Source organism: Marmota marmota, unplaced genomic scaffold (genome assembly GCF_001458135.2).
Source record: "Marmota marmota marmota unplaced genomic scaffold, marMar, whole genome shotgun sequence".
Classification (NCBI taxonomy): Eukaryota; Metazoa; Chordata; class Mammalia; order Rodentia; family Sciuridae; genus Marmota; species Marmota marmota.
The window spans coordinates 24,882,302-24,897,874 of NW_025999869.1; positions in this window are offsets into that span (position 1 = coordinate 24,882,302).

The following is a 15,573-nucleotide window of genomic DNA, read 5'->3' on the forward strand; positions in this document are numbered from 1 at the left end:
GAGGGAGGGAGGGAGGGAGGAAGGAAGGAAGGGGCGAGCGAGCCCTCAGAATCCTGAACGGGCCCTGGGATTGTCACAGATTTCTGTGGAGTCACTTCTGGGAAGCTTTTGCCTGATCCCCCAAACCAAGAAACCACACCCAGAGAGCTGGGTCTACAGAAATGGCCCAGAACAGGGAGCCAGCCTGAGTCTCACCTTCTCTCCAAGGTCCCCTGTAGGCCAGAGTGGTCAGAGCTTGACACAAGTGTGTCCTAGCAACATCTCACTCACTTCCCCTCCTGGAATTATACACCAGGCACAGCTGGCTCCAGGCTAGAGGATAGTTGGGGCTTTTCACAGGCTTCTGGCTTGTATGCTCTAACCATCCAGGGCATTAGCCTACCAAACCAACTGTCCCAAATGGCCATCTGGCCTCTCACCAAGCAGGGCCCATCACCTGATGCATATAACATGCCTGGAACAATGGACTTCCAATCACTACTTCCTGCCAAGTGGCTCCTGGTGTGTGCCAGGTTTCCTGCCACAGTGTGAGCCTCATGGGCCGAGGCCAAGCCAATCCTCCAGGTTCACACCTGCCCCTGGAGTCAAGGAAGCCCAGGACTGAACACAGAATGACTAGAGGGTGGGACTGATGGACCCCCAGGGCGACTGTCGTGCTTCCTTCTGCACACACAGGCTGGCAGAGCCTTTAGCCCACTGTCAAAGCCTGAAGCAGCCTCCCAGGATCTGGCAGAAATTCCGAAGCTTCCCTTTTCCTGAGTGGCGAGCAGTTTCCCCTGTGGTGTAGTCACACTGCCCCCTGCTGGACAGAATGTGGCATGCCAGGAGGGGCTGCGTCTGTGAACACTGCCAAGCCCCTGCTGTGGGGAAGACATTATGCACAGGGTAAGTACTCAGTAAGTATCAGTTATTGTTATTCAGTTACAGTGTTGCTGATGTTGTTACAAGGTGAGGGCAGACACAGAAGAAGCGAATTGGGCAGAGTAGCATCAGGGGTCTAGAGCCAGCCTTAGGAGATCAGTGGGATTTAGAAATTCATATGGGACCTGGCAGGAGAGGCAGAAGGACACCACTGCTTCCTGGCTCTCTCAGGCTGTCTGTCCCAGAGTAGCTGAACACAGTGAGGCAGCTGCTTGTCACCCACTGCATCTCAAAGGCACCTCCCACAAAGTAGAAGGGCTCCACCAGTCTGTCCCCTATTGCCTCCGCAAGCACCTGTGTTTGCCAAGTTGTCTCTGTCCCATCATTCACACACTGCAAACATTTGCTGATCTGATTCAGCTTCATTTCCACTGTAGTGGCTCAAAACCTCCAGTGAGCCACCATGACCTTAGCGTTTTCATTTTCATTGAGATAATGGAATGATAAGATATGTAATTGTCAGAGTTAATCATTTAACAATACAGTAGACCTTGTAATTAAAAATAAGCTGAAGGGAGCCAACAAGTAATTATTATAATATTTCAAGGGCCAATTATACAAAAACTTCCTCTCCTGTGCCAGGAGAGCAAGAAAGAAAGAATGAGATTCATAGCAGCTCAAAGCATACTATACATCATGAAAATCCATTCCTCAAATTCCGGTCTATCAGAAAGATTTGGATACTGGTTTGCATCTTCATATCTCTCTCTCTCTCTCTCTCTCTCGATTTCAGTTGCCTAGTCTGTCCTTGAACTGGGGATCCTCCTGCCTCAGCTTCCTAAATCACTGGGATTACAGGTGCTTGTCACTGCACCCGGCCATCATAATTCTGACCACCATGTCGTACACTCCCTCCATGGGGGGGGGGAAAACTGCTTCTTCAGAAATCTAAGCCCACCTGTGGAAAGGCACTATACATTCGAACATTATCATCCAGGCAGTGATAAAGGATCAAAAGAAGAAATGGATTGTGCCACTCAGTGGGAGGGGCAGAGAAAGGATGGGGCCACCAGGACAAGGCATGGTCAAGGGCATGTTCCATTCATAGGGTCCAGAGAAGCACCCAAGCCCCAAAACGGAGGCTTTATCCTACAGCATGGCCCAGAGAACCTCCAAATGACACCCAGCAATAAGACAGCCCTACCTGCTTTTCTTTATTTATGGAAAGAGCATGACCAAGGAATGAAGTCCAAGGTATATTTGCAAAACTAACAAAAGGAAGCCCAGAATGCATCTCTGGAAACCTAGGAAGTCTCAGGAGTCTTAGAACCATCAGGCCTTTCAGAGAACTCCCTTCCACAGAAACAGGATTTTCTGAGAATCCTGAAAATCCTATTTGAGGAGTGTGGATTCACTTTCCCAAAGAACACACAGAACCCCCAAAATATTCACCCTGGCAACAATCTCCCTGTTTCGGTGTAAGACTCGGGATAGTAAAAACAGGGCTACCCTGCCACAGTCTGGCTGGGCACAATCAGGAGCCACTTGTCAAAAGAAACTAACTTTATTTTTAGAACCACACACGCCAAACAAAACAGCCTCTCAGGAAAATCCCTCAGAGCCCCAACTGCCACCACCGGCTTTCCACAAGCCTCTCTCTCCAACACAAGCCTCTCTCCACCTCCCCAATCCTCCTGCTCTTGAGGCCGATTGGCTGGGTCATGTGGGCGGAGCCAAAAAAGTCCCCCAATGAGCAGCTCCGTGGTCTGAAAGGGCAGGGAAACAGCCCAATGAGCATCACCGCAGAGGAGCCAATCAGCTAGATGTTGCTGGGGCCGCTGTGAGCCAATCATCAGCCGGCAGCTGGAAGTTTGCTGGGGCCCCTTCGGCTGTGGCTCTCAACACTACTCCTTTCTAACTACCAGAAACTTCTCCACAGACTGAGGGCATCCATGATGGAGTCCAGAGGGCCACACCTAATCCTACCCTGTGGGTAGACCTCCTCAAGTTCAGTCATCTGCTCTGGGATAACTGATGAGGAGAGAGAGAACCAGAAGGTGTCCCAGCTCCCAAAAAGGCCAGAGATCATTCCCATCTTCATCTATGAAAACAATTAGGTATGAGCTCCTAAGGGGACTCTGCTAAGAGTTAGGGGTGGAATAGGCAAAGCCAGGGGTCCCCCTCAAAGTGGTACTTTCAAGTTCCAAAATAAAACCTCTGGGTCCCTTTCCAAAATAAATAAATAGATAAATTTGGTTCATATGTTCTTTTCTTCAAAGGTGGAAAAGATGAACTTTTTGCAATTTTTTAATTCATTTTCTTTGGAACCAAGATTTGACCCCAGTAGCCAATTCACACACCATGTTCTTGAAGAATCTTTCCCTCATCCTGTATCCCCACCTCAGCACAGGGCCTGGCTCAGTATGAAATGTCTGCTACATGAATAAGTCGCCTGTGGGCTCTGGCGCAGGGTGAGATGCCAAGCTCCACATTCCTTTGAACGTGCAGCATGTCTCAGAGTAACTTCTCGGCTCTGGTGTTTGACTTGGCTGGGCCTCCTTCCTAATAGGCTCAAAGACATCCCTTGTGTGCCCTCTCCTCTGGAACACTGTTTACTACATGGCTTTCTGCCTGCCAGCCCAAAGCCAGGAGTCCAGCCCATGAGTTAATGACTTTTAGCAGCAAAGAATCCCAGGAGACCTTTGAGTGAGGTTCCCATCCTCCTCAGCCAGGCAGCTCAGCAGCCTTTACTTCCTTCCTGCACAAGGGCAGGCTGAAACAGGCAGAACTAGAGTTTTTTAATGAGAGCTGAACACTCTTTTTATTTGTTGGCAACAATAAGGTGAAAGAGTTCCAGGATCCAAAATAATCTTGCCACCAGTGCTGTCACATCCAAGTCCCTTCATTTGGAGCATGTTGAGCACAGGAAGCACAAGACATCATACCTGTGCCCTTGCAGAACCTCACAAGTGACTGACCTATTACTTGTGGAGACCCAAAATAGGTAGGAATCAGAGAGTGGCTAGCTCTGCCTGGCATCTGTCCCAACATGTTTGCCAACAAATGCTTCATTTCATTAAGAAATGAAAAGGGGAACACTTGCCCCCAAGTAAGATGGAGTGGTTGGTAAATAGTCTAGTCCTCCCACTGTAAATAATTATAAAAATAGAAGCTATATAACCATATTCATATTCATATACTTCATGTGTACACACGCACAAATATCTAATGCCATACATATATGGCCATGATTCAGGCAGCCGATGCACGCAGTAGAGGACTATGATCCCTGAAAGACAGGAAACTCATGAGAGAGTTGGACAATCACCAGCCACCCAACTCTCTGCTTGAGGACAATTTCTCAATCATGTTTCAAAGAGCTAGAGGCCAAAAAGCATGATATTTCCATGGAGATGACAATGCAGAGATCAGAGTTTGAAACAGTTAAAGCATCTGGAATCTGGGAGGTAGGCTGTTGGAGAGAAGAAAGCTGTAAAGGTAGGGCCCAACAGGCCAATGAAGGAGATTCTGGGAAATCTGTGGCTGAGGGCAGGGAGAGAGCACCTCAGGCTTGTCACTTGTAGCTACAGGAGTAGATGAAACTGCCCTCAACAGTATGGGCAGGCAACATCCAATCTGTTGGGCCTAAACAGAACAAAAAGGTGAAGGAAAAGCAAATTTTGTGAGTATGCATTTGAGCAGGGACGTCCATCCTTTCCTCTTCTCAGCCATCAGACATCCATGGCCCTGATTATCAGGGGCTGGACACACATCATCATACCCCTCCGTACTTTACCCCACCCTCATTTCTCAGAACTTCAGACTCAGACCAGGACTTACACATCAGCTCCTCTTGCTCTCAGATCTCTCGTACACCTCAGCTTGCAAACCTCAGATGCATCTAATGCATCATATATCTAATAAATGATCAAGCCAATATATCATGCATCTGTAAGTGATCAAGACCTAAAATAAATAACACCTTAAAATCAACAAAAATCAAAGAATTCAGTGTAAAAATGGGCAGAGGACTCAAATAGAGAAATCTCCCAAGATATAGAAATGATCAATAAACACAAACTCAATATCCTTTTTCATTAGGGAAATGCAAATCAAAACTGCAATGTGATATCATGCCACACCTATTCAGATGCTTAAAATGAAAACAAATAAATAAAACCCAGAAAACAAGTTTGGGCCCAGACATAGAGAAATTGGAACCCTTATACATTGCCAGTGGTAATGTAAAATGGTGCAGCTGTGGTGGTAAAGAATATGGCAGTTCCTCCAAACACAATATAGCATTACCAGATGACCCAGCAATTTCACTCTTCTGTATATACCCAAAAGAATTGAAAACAGGGCCTCACATGACACTTGTATGCCAATGTTATTGCAGCAATATTTACGTTAGCCAAAAGGTAGAAATACCCAAGTGTTATGACCAAATGAATGGACAGATAAAACATACTATATACATACAATGGAATGCTGTTCATCCACAAAGAGAGGTGAAGTTCTTATATACACTACACATGAATCAACTTCATACATTATGCTAAGCAAAATAAGTCAGACACAAAAGAAAAATATCAAATGATTCCAATTTATATGAAAAATTTAGAATAGGCCAATTCATGGAGACAGAAAGTACAATACAGATTTTCAGGGGCAGGTGGGGGATGGAGTTATTGCTTAATGATTGCAGAGGTTCTGTTGGGGTGATGAAAAAAAATTGAAAATAGTAATAAGGATGGCACAACAGTGTGAATGTAATTAATATCATTGAATTTTACACTTAAAATGGCTATCATGATAAAATTTATGTTACATATATTTTACAACAATATAAGTTTTCAAAAAACCTCAACGGCAAAAAGCAAATCATTAAGTTGGGCATGGTGATGCACACCTGTAATCCCAGTGGCTCGGGAGGCTGAGGCAGGAGGATTGCAAGTTCAAAGCCAGCTTTATCAAAAGTGAGTCACTAAGCAACTCAGTGAGACCTTGTCTCTAAATAAAATACAAAATAGGCCTGGGGATGTGGCTTAGTGGCCAAGTGCCCTCGAGTTCAATCCCCAGTAACCAGTAAACCACCCCCATTAAAAAAAAAGCAAATCATTGAATTATAGTCAGAGCAAAAGACATGAACAGACATGTCACTGAAGAGGATACACAAATATATGAAAAGATTTTAAAATAATTAGCTATCAAGGAAATACAAACTAAAACCATAATAAGATAGATATCACTACAACCTATCAGAATGTCTAAAGTAAAAAATAAAAAATAGTGACAATTCCAAATGTTAGCAAGCTTGCAGAGAAACTGGATCACTCCTACATTGCTGGCATGAGTGTAAAACTGGACAGCCAGTCTGGAAACCAGTTTAATAGTTTTATACAACTAAAAACGCAACTACCATATGACCCAGTAATTGCACTCCAGGAATTACTATACCAAGAAATGAAGACTTCTGTTCACACAAAAACCTGTACACACACATTTACAGCAGCTTTATGCATTAATAGCCAAAAGCTGGAACTAACCCAGACACCTTTCAGCCCGTAAAGGATTAAAGAAAATGCCATACCATGGCGCACCACTCAGTAAGGGAAGAGAGGGAACCACTGAGACTTGCAACCACCTGGATGAATCTCCAGAGAATAATGCTAAGTGAAAAAGACAAACCCCAAAGGTTATATACTGTATGTTTTCATATGTATGTATGTATGTATATATATATAATATATATCATTCAAAATGACAAAATTATAGAAATTTTCAAGAGGGCTAGGGTTGTGGCTCAGTGGTAGAGTGCTTGCCTAGCATGCTTGAGGCACTGAGTTCGATCCACAGCATAAATGTAAAATAAAGATATTGTGTTTGCTTAAAAAATAAATATTTTTTAAAAAATAAAAGAAAAGAGATTAGTGATTATTAAGGAGGGGCTGGAAGTGGGGAGCTACAAAAAAGCAACAAGTAGGATCTTTGTGGTGATAGAAGTATTCTGCATCTTGACTTTATCAAAGCCAATATCCTGTTTGTGCTATGGTGCTACAGTTTTGCAAAAGTTATCATGGAGGGAAGTAGGGTAAAGGGTACATGGGACATAGTTATTTTTCACAACTGCATGTGAATCTATAATTATTTTGAAATAAGTACATATAATTATATATTTTTATATTTAATATATGTTAAATACTGTCGTGAGCAGTAAATAAGTCATTGCATTGAACTATGGACACCTGGACAGTGAGCCTCGCTTCTGGGAATCTTCCCTTTGGAAAGCACCAAGTGAAATGCCCATTTGCAAGGTGATTTCTGTTGATAGGGAGAATTTGGTGATTGTCATAGTTTGAAAGCCTTGAATTCAAATCTCAGCTACCTGAGGTAGAAGAGATGGGCATAAACTGATAAGCCCTAGCCAAGCTGTTCTACTCAACTGTGTCCTGTTTACCTCAAGAAGCCCTTCTACTGTGAATTTCTTTGATGTTTAAAACCTATAAAATAAACACACAACCTCTCATTGAGATCAGACCCATCAGACCTGATCAGCCCACCAAGTCTTGCTTCCACTCATAATTGAGTCTTTGTCTTTATTTCTATAATTTCTAATTTCCCTAATCCGACCCACCTCCTGCCTTCAGAAGAACTGTTCAATCACCATGCAGGTATTCAGAGAGAAAATATTATCAAATTATTAAGATACGTAATTAATACATCAATATATGTATAATGTAAAATCCAAATATAAATGTATTTGTATACATCTACACATATACAATGAAACAACACATTTTTGTGTATCAGTAGAAGAGTGAATAAACAAATTGTGGTCTATTTGTTCAATGAATACAACTCAGTAATAAAAAGGCACGAGCTACTAACAATGAACAATATTAACAAATCTAAAAATAAAAAAATAAAAACATGACAATTGAAAGAATGTATACTTTTTACGTATATGTATATGAAATTTGATTAGGCAGAACTACTCTCTAGGACAGAAACTAGAAAGTAGTTACCTCTGGAAGGTGGTAGACAAATTTTCTGAAGAGGCATTTGGGAGTTTTCAGGGGGCAATAGAAATATGTTAGTTGGAATTGTGGTTACACATATATACATACATATATATACATATATACACACACATATATACACACACATTTTATTTTATACATATGTATATATTTTTCATATATATTTGTCAAAACTGAACTGAACACTTTAAAAAATCTGTAAATTTGGGGCTGGGGTTGTAGCTCAGTAGCAGAGCATTGCCTAGCACACATGAGGCACAGGATTCGATCCTCAGCACCACATAAAAATAAATAAATAATAAAGACATGCTGTCCATCTACAACTACCAAAAAAAATTTTTTTTAATCTGTGAATTTATGTATGTAAGGTATGCTTCAATAAAACAGAGCTATAATTTCCTTTTAAAAAAACAACTTTGTCCCAGTGTCTCGGCAGGCTGAGGCAGGAAGATAGTGAGTTCAAAGCCAGCCTCAGCAACTTAACAAGGCCCTAAGCAACTTAGTGAGACCTTGCCTCTAAACAAAATATAAAAAGGGCTAGGGATGTGGCTCAGTGTTCAAGTGCCCCTGAGTTTAATCCCTGGGGGACAGTGACATCAACAACATGGCAGAATGGGAAGCTCTGAACTCTGCCTCCTCCCATGAATGCACCAAATAAACAACCTATTGATCTATTCATGCCTCAGTTCCGGAGAGTGAGAGACAGGTTGAGAGATTCCTGTCTACTTGGCAACTAGGAAAGCAAAAGCTGAGACATATTCCCACCCTCGGTATGGGCCACAAAACTAGGAAAGTACTCCCTGACTCCCAGATGCTCCCTGTAGAGAGGAGGGTTCAGCCTTCACACACCACCATAACTCTAAGGGTCCCTCGCTTGGCTCTTAATTCCCAGCTCTGGTTGCACAGGGGAGTAAACTCATGCCAGTCTCTAGACCATGGACAAGGTGGGAGGGGCACAGGGTGGGGGAGAAGATCAGTAGTTTAATAAGGGCACCCAATCACCTACAGGGCTGTATCCCCCAAAGAAGTGCCAGAGAAGGAACTTAAAAATTTCAGCCCCATATTTCTTCCAGGAGTGGTTTGTGACACTCCTCCAGTAGCTACTTGGTGACCTGGTTTCTAACTAAGTTGTTAGGGAATTAAAGGGACAAATATTAGCCTGGCAGACAGCCTGTGGAGCAGACTAGCATTTCTCAAGCCTGCTCCTACAGCTGATCCAGCCCTAACTCCAATTCTATCAATCCCTCCTGGAAGGAGTTTGTCTACACATAGAGTGCCCCAATATTCATAGCTCCTACATGAGAACCCACATTTGAAAACCCCTACCTCTGGAAGCTGGGGGAACCAAGTATATACCTAGACTACAGAAAATAGTAGCTGTTTTAGCCATGCCCAGTGGCACATGCCTATAATCCCCAGCTCAGGAGGCTGTGGCAGGAGAATCACAAGTTCAAAGCCAGCCTTAGCAACTTAGTAAGGCTCTAAGCAATTTAGCAAGACCCATCTCAAAATACAAAATTAAAAAGGGCTGGGGATGTGGCCAAGTGGTTAAGTACCCCTGGGTTCAATCCCTGGTAACAAAAACAAATAAATAAATATATAAATAATCTGTATTATATGAGCATGTAAGTACTTCCAGGGGCTCCATTCTAATGAACCCAGCCTAATTCCATTTTAAGATTGGGAGCCATCTCATCACAAAGTCATGAAAAGTTAATTTCTGTTTTACTATAAATTACTGCGATTTCTAAACTTGCTTGAAATGCCTGCCTGTGCCTTGAACTCACCCATGCCTGGCTTTCCCTGACCAGATAACAACTCTCTCTGAAACCTCAGTGGCGCCTCATAAATTCTGGCGTTGGGATCTAAATTTACTCCCTAACTTGAAATGTTGAGCCATTTAGATCATTAACCTACTATCTACCTTTGTATTATGCTTGTCAAAATCCAGATATCTATAAGTTCTCAAGACACCCCCCTTTGCAACTTTTTGTGCTATAAAACTATGCTCCTAGAGAGCTAGGGTACTGTTCTCTAGCCCAAGGTTTTTGGAAGAGACAGTCCTGGCCAGAATTACAAGCTTGCTTTAATTTGATTTAAAATTGGAGTCAGTGGTCTTTTCTTTGTGTCGTGGTTTAACACATTCCTCAAGAGCTATGCAGAAAAGAGGCTTTAAAAACACAGCACCCTGACGTATGGCATTTATGAAATTCCCCAACTCTTACAGCTATCTCCCAAAGACTCCATCCTAAACCTTTTACCTCTGAGAGCAGAAGGAAGTAGGCATAAGAGCCTCCCTAGATCCCAGAACAAAGTGTTGGTTTTAAATGGATATGCAAGCACTTCAAGGGCTACAGATACTGTCCTCGGAGCAGTACCAAGAAGAAACAGGAAGGTGCGGCTCTCATTTTCTCTCTGAAAGGAGCTTATGGTACATAATCCCAGTGACTACTCAATATCCTGGCTTCTAACAAATTTTCGTCAAAGAGCTAATGGGACAAAGAAACAATATGCCCTCTGGTAGCCAAAGCCCGAGCTCAGGGCTTTATGAAGTCTCCCTCTAGCTCACCCCAATGACAAATCCAGGCCCATCATTCTTCATGCAAGGGGTATGGCCATGCACTAAATGTCACAACTTCTTCAGCTCCCATCCAAAGGATGGGTTCCTTAGCAAACTAGTTTGCACTGCATTCCTGAGTGGCCTTAGACCACAGGAAACAGAGAGATGCATGTAAAATAGGCCCACTTCCATCAGCTATCTCCCCAGAATCAGAAGGCACAGCCTGAACATGAGTACAGGCATTTCCCACAGAGCCTTTACTCAGCTGAGCAGAGAGAGTGAAAGATAAATGCTCACACTCATCTTTACCATGAAGATCAAAGGAACTGGAATACAGAGCCACCACTCTGACCTTTCCAGATACACAGAGATTCTGCCTCCTACCCTTGAGGTCTTACGATACTGCAGGACATGGCATAGAAAACCACCAAAAAAAAAGTCAGAAATCTGGTCAAACACAGAGATTTAAGAGGCACCTTGTCTTTATAGATTGATGAGATCCTCTCTACCAGCATGACAAGACTAGAAGAGTAATTATCTTATCTGATTTATAGATACCAACACAGGGAAACAAGGAAAATGAAGAAACAGGAGACATATTTCCAACAAAAGAAAACTCTCCAAAAATCAACCCAAATGAAGTGGAGATAAATGATTTACCTGACAGGGAATTTAAAATAATGGTCATAAAAAATGATCACCAATACCAAAAGAGCAATGTGAGGAAAAACTGAGAATTTCAGCAAAAAAGATATAAAATGTTCCAAAGAGAAATCATAGATCTGAAGAATAACTGATCTGGAAAATTCAATAGAGGATTTTAATAGCTAATCAGATCAAGCAAACAATAGGTCACTAGATATCATCCAATATGAGGAACAGAAATAAAAAAGAGTAAAGACAGTTAATAGACACGGGATGACCTATCTATTATTGGCAGGCCCAAAAAAGAAAGGAACAAAATACATTTTTAAAGAAATAATGGCAGAAATAGAAAATAAGAATAAACCTAAAGGATATTATTTTGAGTGAAATAAGCCAGACAGAGAGAGACAAATACTGTATAAACTCATTTATATATGAAATCAAAGTCAAACTCATAGATGTAAAGGCAGAAATGTGGTTATCAGAGCCTGGGGGGTCAGGAGTGGTATAGCTGACAAAAGGGAAGATATTGGTCAATGGGTATAAAGCTATAGTTAGTAGGGACAAGTTCAGGTGCTCTATGGCACAGCGAGGTGACTATAGCTAATAATAATGTATTATATATTTCAAAATAACAATAAGAGCATTTTGTATGTTCTCACTTCAAAGAAATGATAAAAATATGAGTTGATAGAATATCAATTACCCCAATTTGATCATTTCACAAGGTAAACATATCAAAACATTACATGGTACCATAAATATATAAAATTATTTGCCACTTAAAAATAAAACTCAAGCCAGGCATGGAGGTGCACGTATGTAATCCCAATGGCTCAGGAGGCTGAGACAAGTTCACAAGTTCAAAGCCAACTTCAGCAAAAGCAAGTCACTAAGCAACTCAGTGAGACCTTGTCTCTAAATAAAATACAAAATAGGGCTGGTGATGTGGTTCAGTGGTCATGTACCCCTAAATTCAATCCCCGGTACACCCAAAATAATAAAGAGTAATAAAAACTCAATAATAATAATAATATTTACAACCAACTAAGGGTTCATATATTAAAAAAAAGGACTCTCCCAAACTAATAAGAAAAAGATAGGGCTGGGGATATGGCTTGGTGGTAGAGTGCTTGCCTAGCATGCACAAGGCCTTGGGTTCAATCCCCAGCACTACCACACACAAAAAGAGGAGGAGGGATATACCTCAATAAAAAATAAATTACAAACAAGCATTTCACAAAAGAGGACAGCCAAATATCTAATAAACATATGAAAAAAAATAATCACTATGATTATTTATCAAGGAAAAGCAAAGTCAAATCACTATCCCTCAGATAGGTCACGAATAATGTCAAGCCTCAGCAAGGAACTGTTCCCTTTAAAACAATAGGAAACTCATACAGTGCTAGGGGTTGTTACAATCATTTTAGAAAATTGTTTGGCATTAGCTATTCAAGTTGAACACATACATTCAACAACTGAACCTTCTAAGTATATGGCTACAAAGCCACAAAAATGTGAGAATATTCCTAATAGTATTATCCATAATTGTTTGAAACTAGAAACAATTCAAATGTCCATCAACAGTAAACTAGATAAGCATATGGCAGTATATGTTTCACAACACATACAATACAGCAAAGAAAATGGACTGCAGCCACCCACGGAACTAATATGATGAATCTCACAATCCTAATGTTGAATGAGAGAAGCCAGTAGTACAAAAGTACATAACACATACTGCATGATTCAATTTATGAGAATTTACAAACTATACCAGATGATGGGGTTTAGGGATATTTACTTCCATGGTAAATCTAAAAAGAAATACAAGGGCTGGGCATGGTGGCACACACCTGTAAGCCATGCAACTCTGGAAGCTGAGGCAGGAAGACTGCAAGTTGAGGCCAATCTCAGCAACTTAGTGAGACCCTAAGCAACTAAGCAAGAGCCTGTCTCAAAATTTATTTATTTTTTTTTTAAAGGGATGGGATTGGGCTTGGGTTGTGGATCAGCGGTAGAGCACTCTCCTAGCATGGGTGAGGCACTGGGTTCTATCCTCAGCACCACATGAAGATAAATAAATAAAGCTATTGGGTCCATCTAAAACTAAAAAATATTTTTAAAAAGGGGTCATGTACCCTAAATTCAAAAAAGGGGGGAACTGGGATTATGGCTCAAAAGCACCCAAGTTTGGTCCATAACTTCCAAAAAGAAAAAAAAAAAAAAAGTTGGAGGTGGATAGAAGGGAGTAATTGCCATAAATTAAAAATGATAGCTCCCTGTGGAGGCAGGGTGAAGACAGTGCTTTAGTGCTTGGGCAGAGGGTTTGGGGTACCAGCAAAGTTCCAGTTCTCTACCTGGACAGTAGTTACACAAGTATTTGCTTCATAATAAAATGTTAGGCTGTATACTGATTTTATTGGGTTTTTTTTGTTTGGTTTGGTTTTGTTTTGAGGCAGGGTCTTGGTAAGTTGCTAAGATTAGCTTCGAACGTATAATCCTCCTATCTCTGCCTCCTGAGTCACTAGGATTACAGGCATGTGCCATCAATGCCCAGCTGATTTTATGTATTTCCTTATGATGTGCTATGTCATAATCATAATAAAAGAAATTTTTAAAGAAAGGAAAAGAGAACATACCTAAATTATTGAGGACCTTTAGTAATATTTTCTTCTCACATTTCTTTAGCTGTCTTGTGTTCTAGAGCAATAGGGAATCGGGAGCCTTATCTAAACAAAACAAAACAAAAACTATCTACTCCCCCTAACAGACCTGGAAGGTCATAAATCACCAATTTTAAAAGTAGGAACTGAGTAACAAAAAGCTCAATCAAGGTCATCCAGCCCCTGCCCTACTCCACACCCATCCTTTCCCTGCTTTTCTCCCTAGGTCTGTTATTTCTAAAGACCAAGTAGAAGCAACATGGGCCAAGCCAACTTTAGCCCCAATAAGGCCCAAAATGTTTGTTATCCCTTGAGAACCCTGACCCTTCCTCACTCCCAAGGAAATGGCAGGAAATATGTTTGGCCTCTTTCTAGAGGCCACAGAATGGCCTGGGGAAGACTCTGAGCCTTGGGGTCAGGCCCAGAATGGGAATCCTGACCTCTGAGATTCTAGGGCCCACCACAGCTCTAACCTGCTCCAAGACACTGCTTCCCATGGAAGGGTCTCAGGTGTCAGTACACCCAACCCTCATGCCTGCAAGAGAGGACATCCAGGAAGTAAAGGAGTTCCCAGCAGAGAAATTAGGCAGTTGAAGGTTTCAGTGCAGAGATATTAGAGTGACAGATAAAGACTTCCTAAGTAGGAAGGAAGGGCTTTTAAATCTCGAGCTTCATTACTGATAGAAAACAAATCAAGGATTATTTTCAGAAGGAGCTGAAAGAGATATAAACTTAAGAGCTCATTCAGTAGAAGCTGTTGCTTATCCAAAATCAAATCCCTTGAGTTACTTAAGCTGCCTAGACAGAACGTCATGAGAGATCAGGCTCCTGACATATGAGTCAGAAATGGTCCTCATTCCATTCTAGAATCTGTCCAAGCAACTTCCCTTCCTCATGTCAAAGTGAAAACACAGGTGAACAAAATCCTACTGTAAAAATTACAGCCAAGGCTGTGCTGGATCAGGCCAAATAGACCTCAAACCTCAGGGTAGCTTTCTTCTGTTGACTTGGAAAACATCTTGCCCTCAGAATACAAAATGGAACAGCTTCAGGTAGAGCCCATGAGAGAGACAACTGTTAGAGCAGCAAACCAGCTAAGGCAGAAGTGCAATCATCATACACACACAGCAGGGGCGGAGAGAGGTAGAAGGCCTGGCAGCTGTGTCAGCAGCAACCTTGACCTCGACAGGCAGCAACTGCTCTAACCAAGACCTGGTATTTGGGGGAAAGGGTGACAACTCATAGCCAGTGTTGGTTTCAGCTTCAAGTAGAAATGTGGATGTGCAGATAATGACTGATCAGGCTACATCCTGGCTCTCAAGCCCTAAGAGCCGTTGTGTCCAGTTTGTTAGCATAAACTATATACTATGTGATCCTCTGCAGAGTTGGGCTATCTTACTTTTTCTTCCTTTCTCAAACATTGCATTGAATATCTTAGAAAGTGCCAGGCACAGTGTTGAATTGGGGGTAGGAAGACAGCAACAGCTACTTCCTATTCTCAAGAGACTCTGGGGCAAACAACATGCTCCCCAAAGAGCTTACACTCATCCTGAGTTTACACCTAAAATAAAGAAACCCTCATCGAGACATGCCTGCATGCCAGCCTATACAAATGCTAAATGTCTATTTCTGTCTTTCAAGTTTCAATACATTCCTTTTCAGTTAAGACACAGATGGGAGCTAAAGGGTGACTTATGCCATCAGTATCAACACTGAGTACAGTTTCTGGTCTATCCAGAAGAAGGGAGCAGATCATACACACATGAATAACATACATAAATGCTGTAAGGTTCAA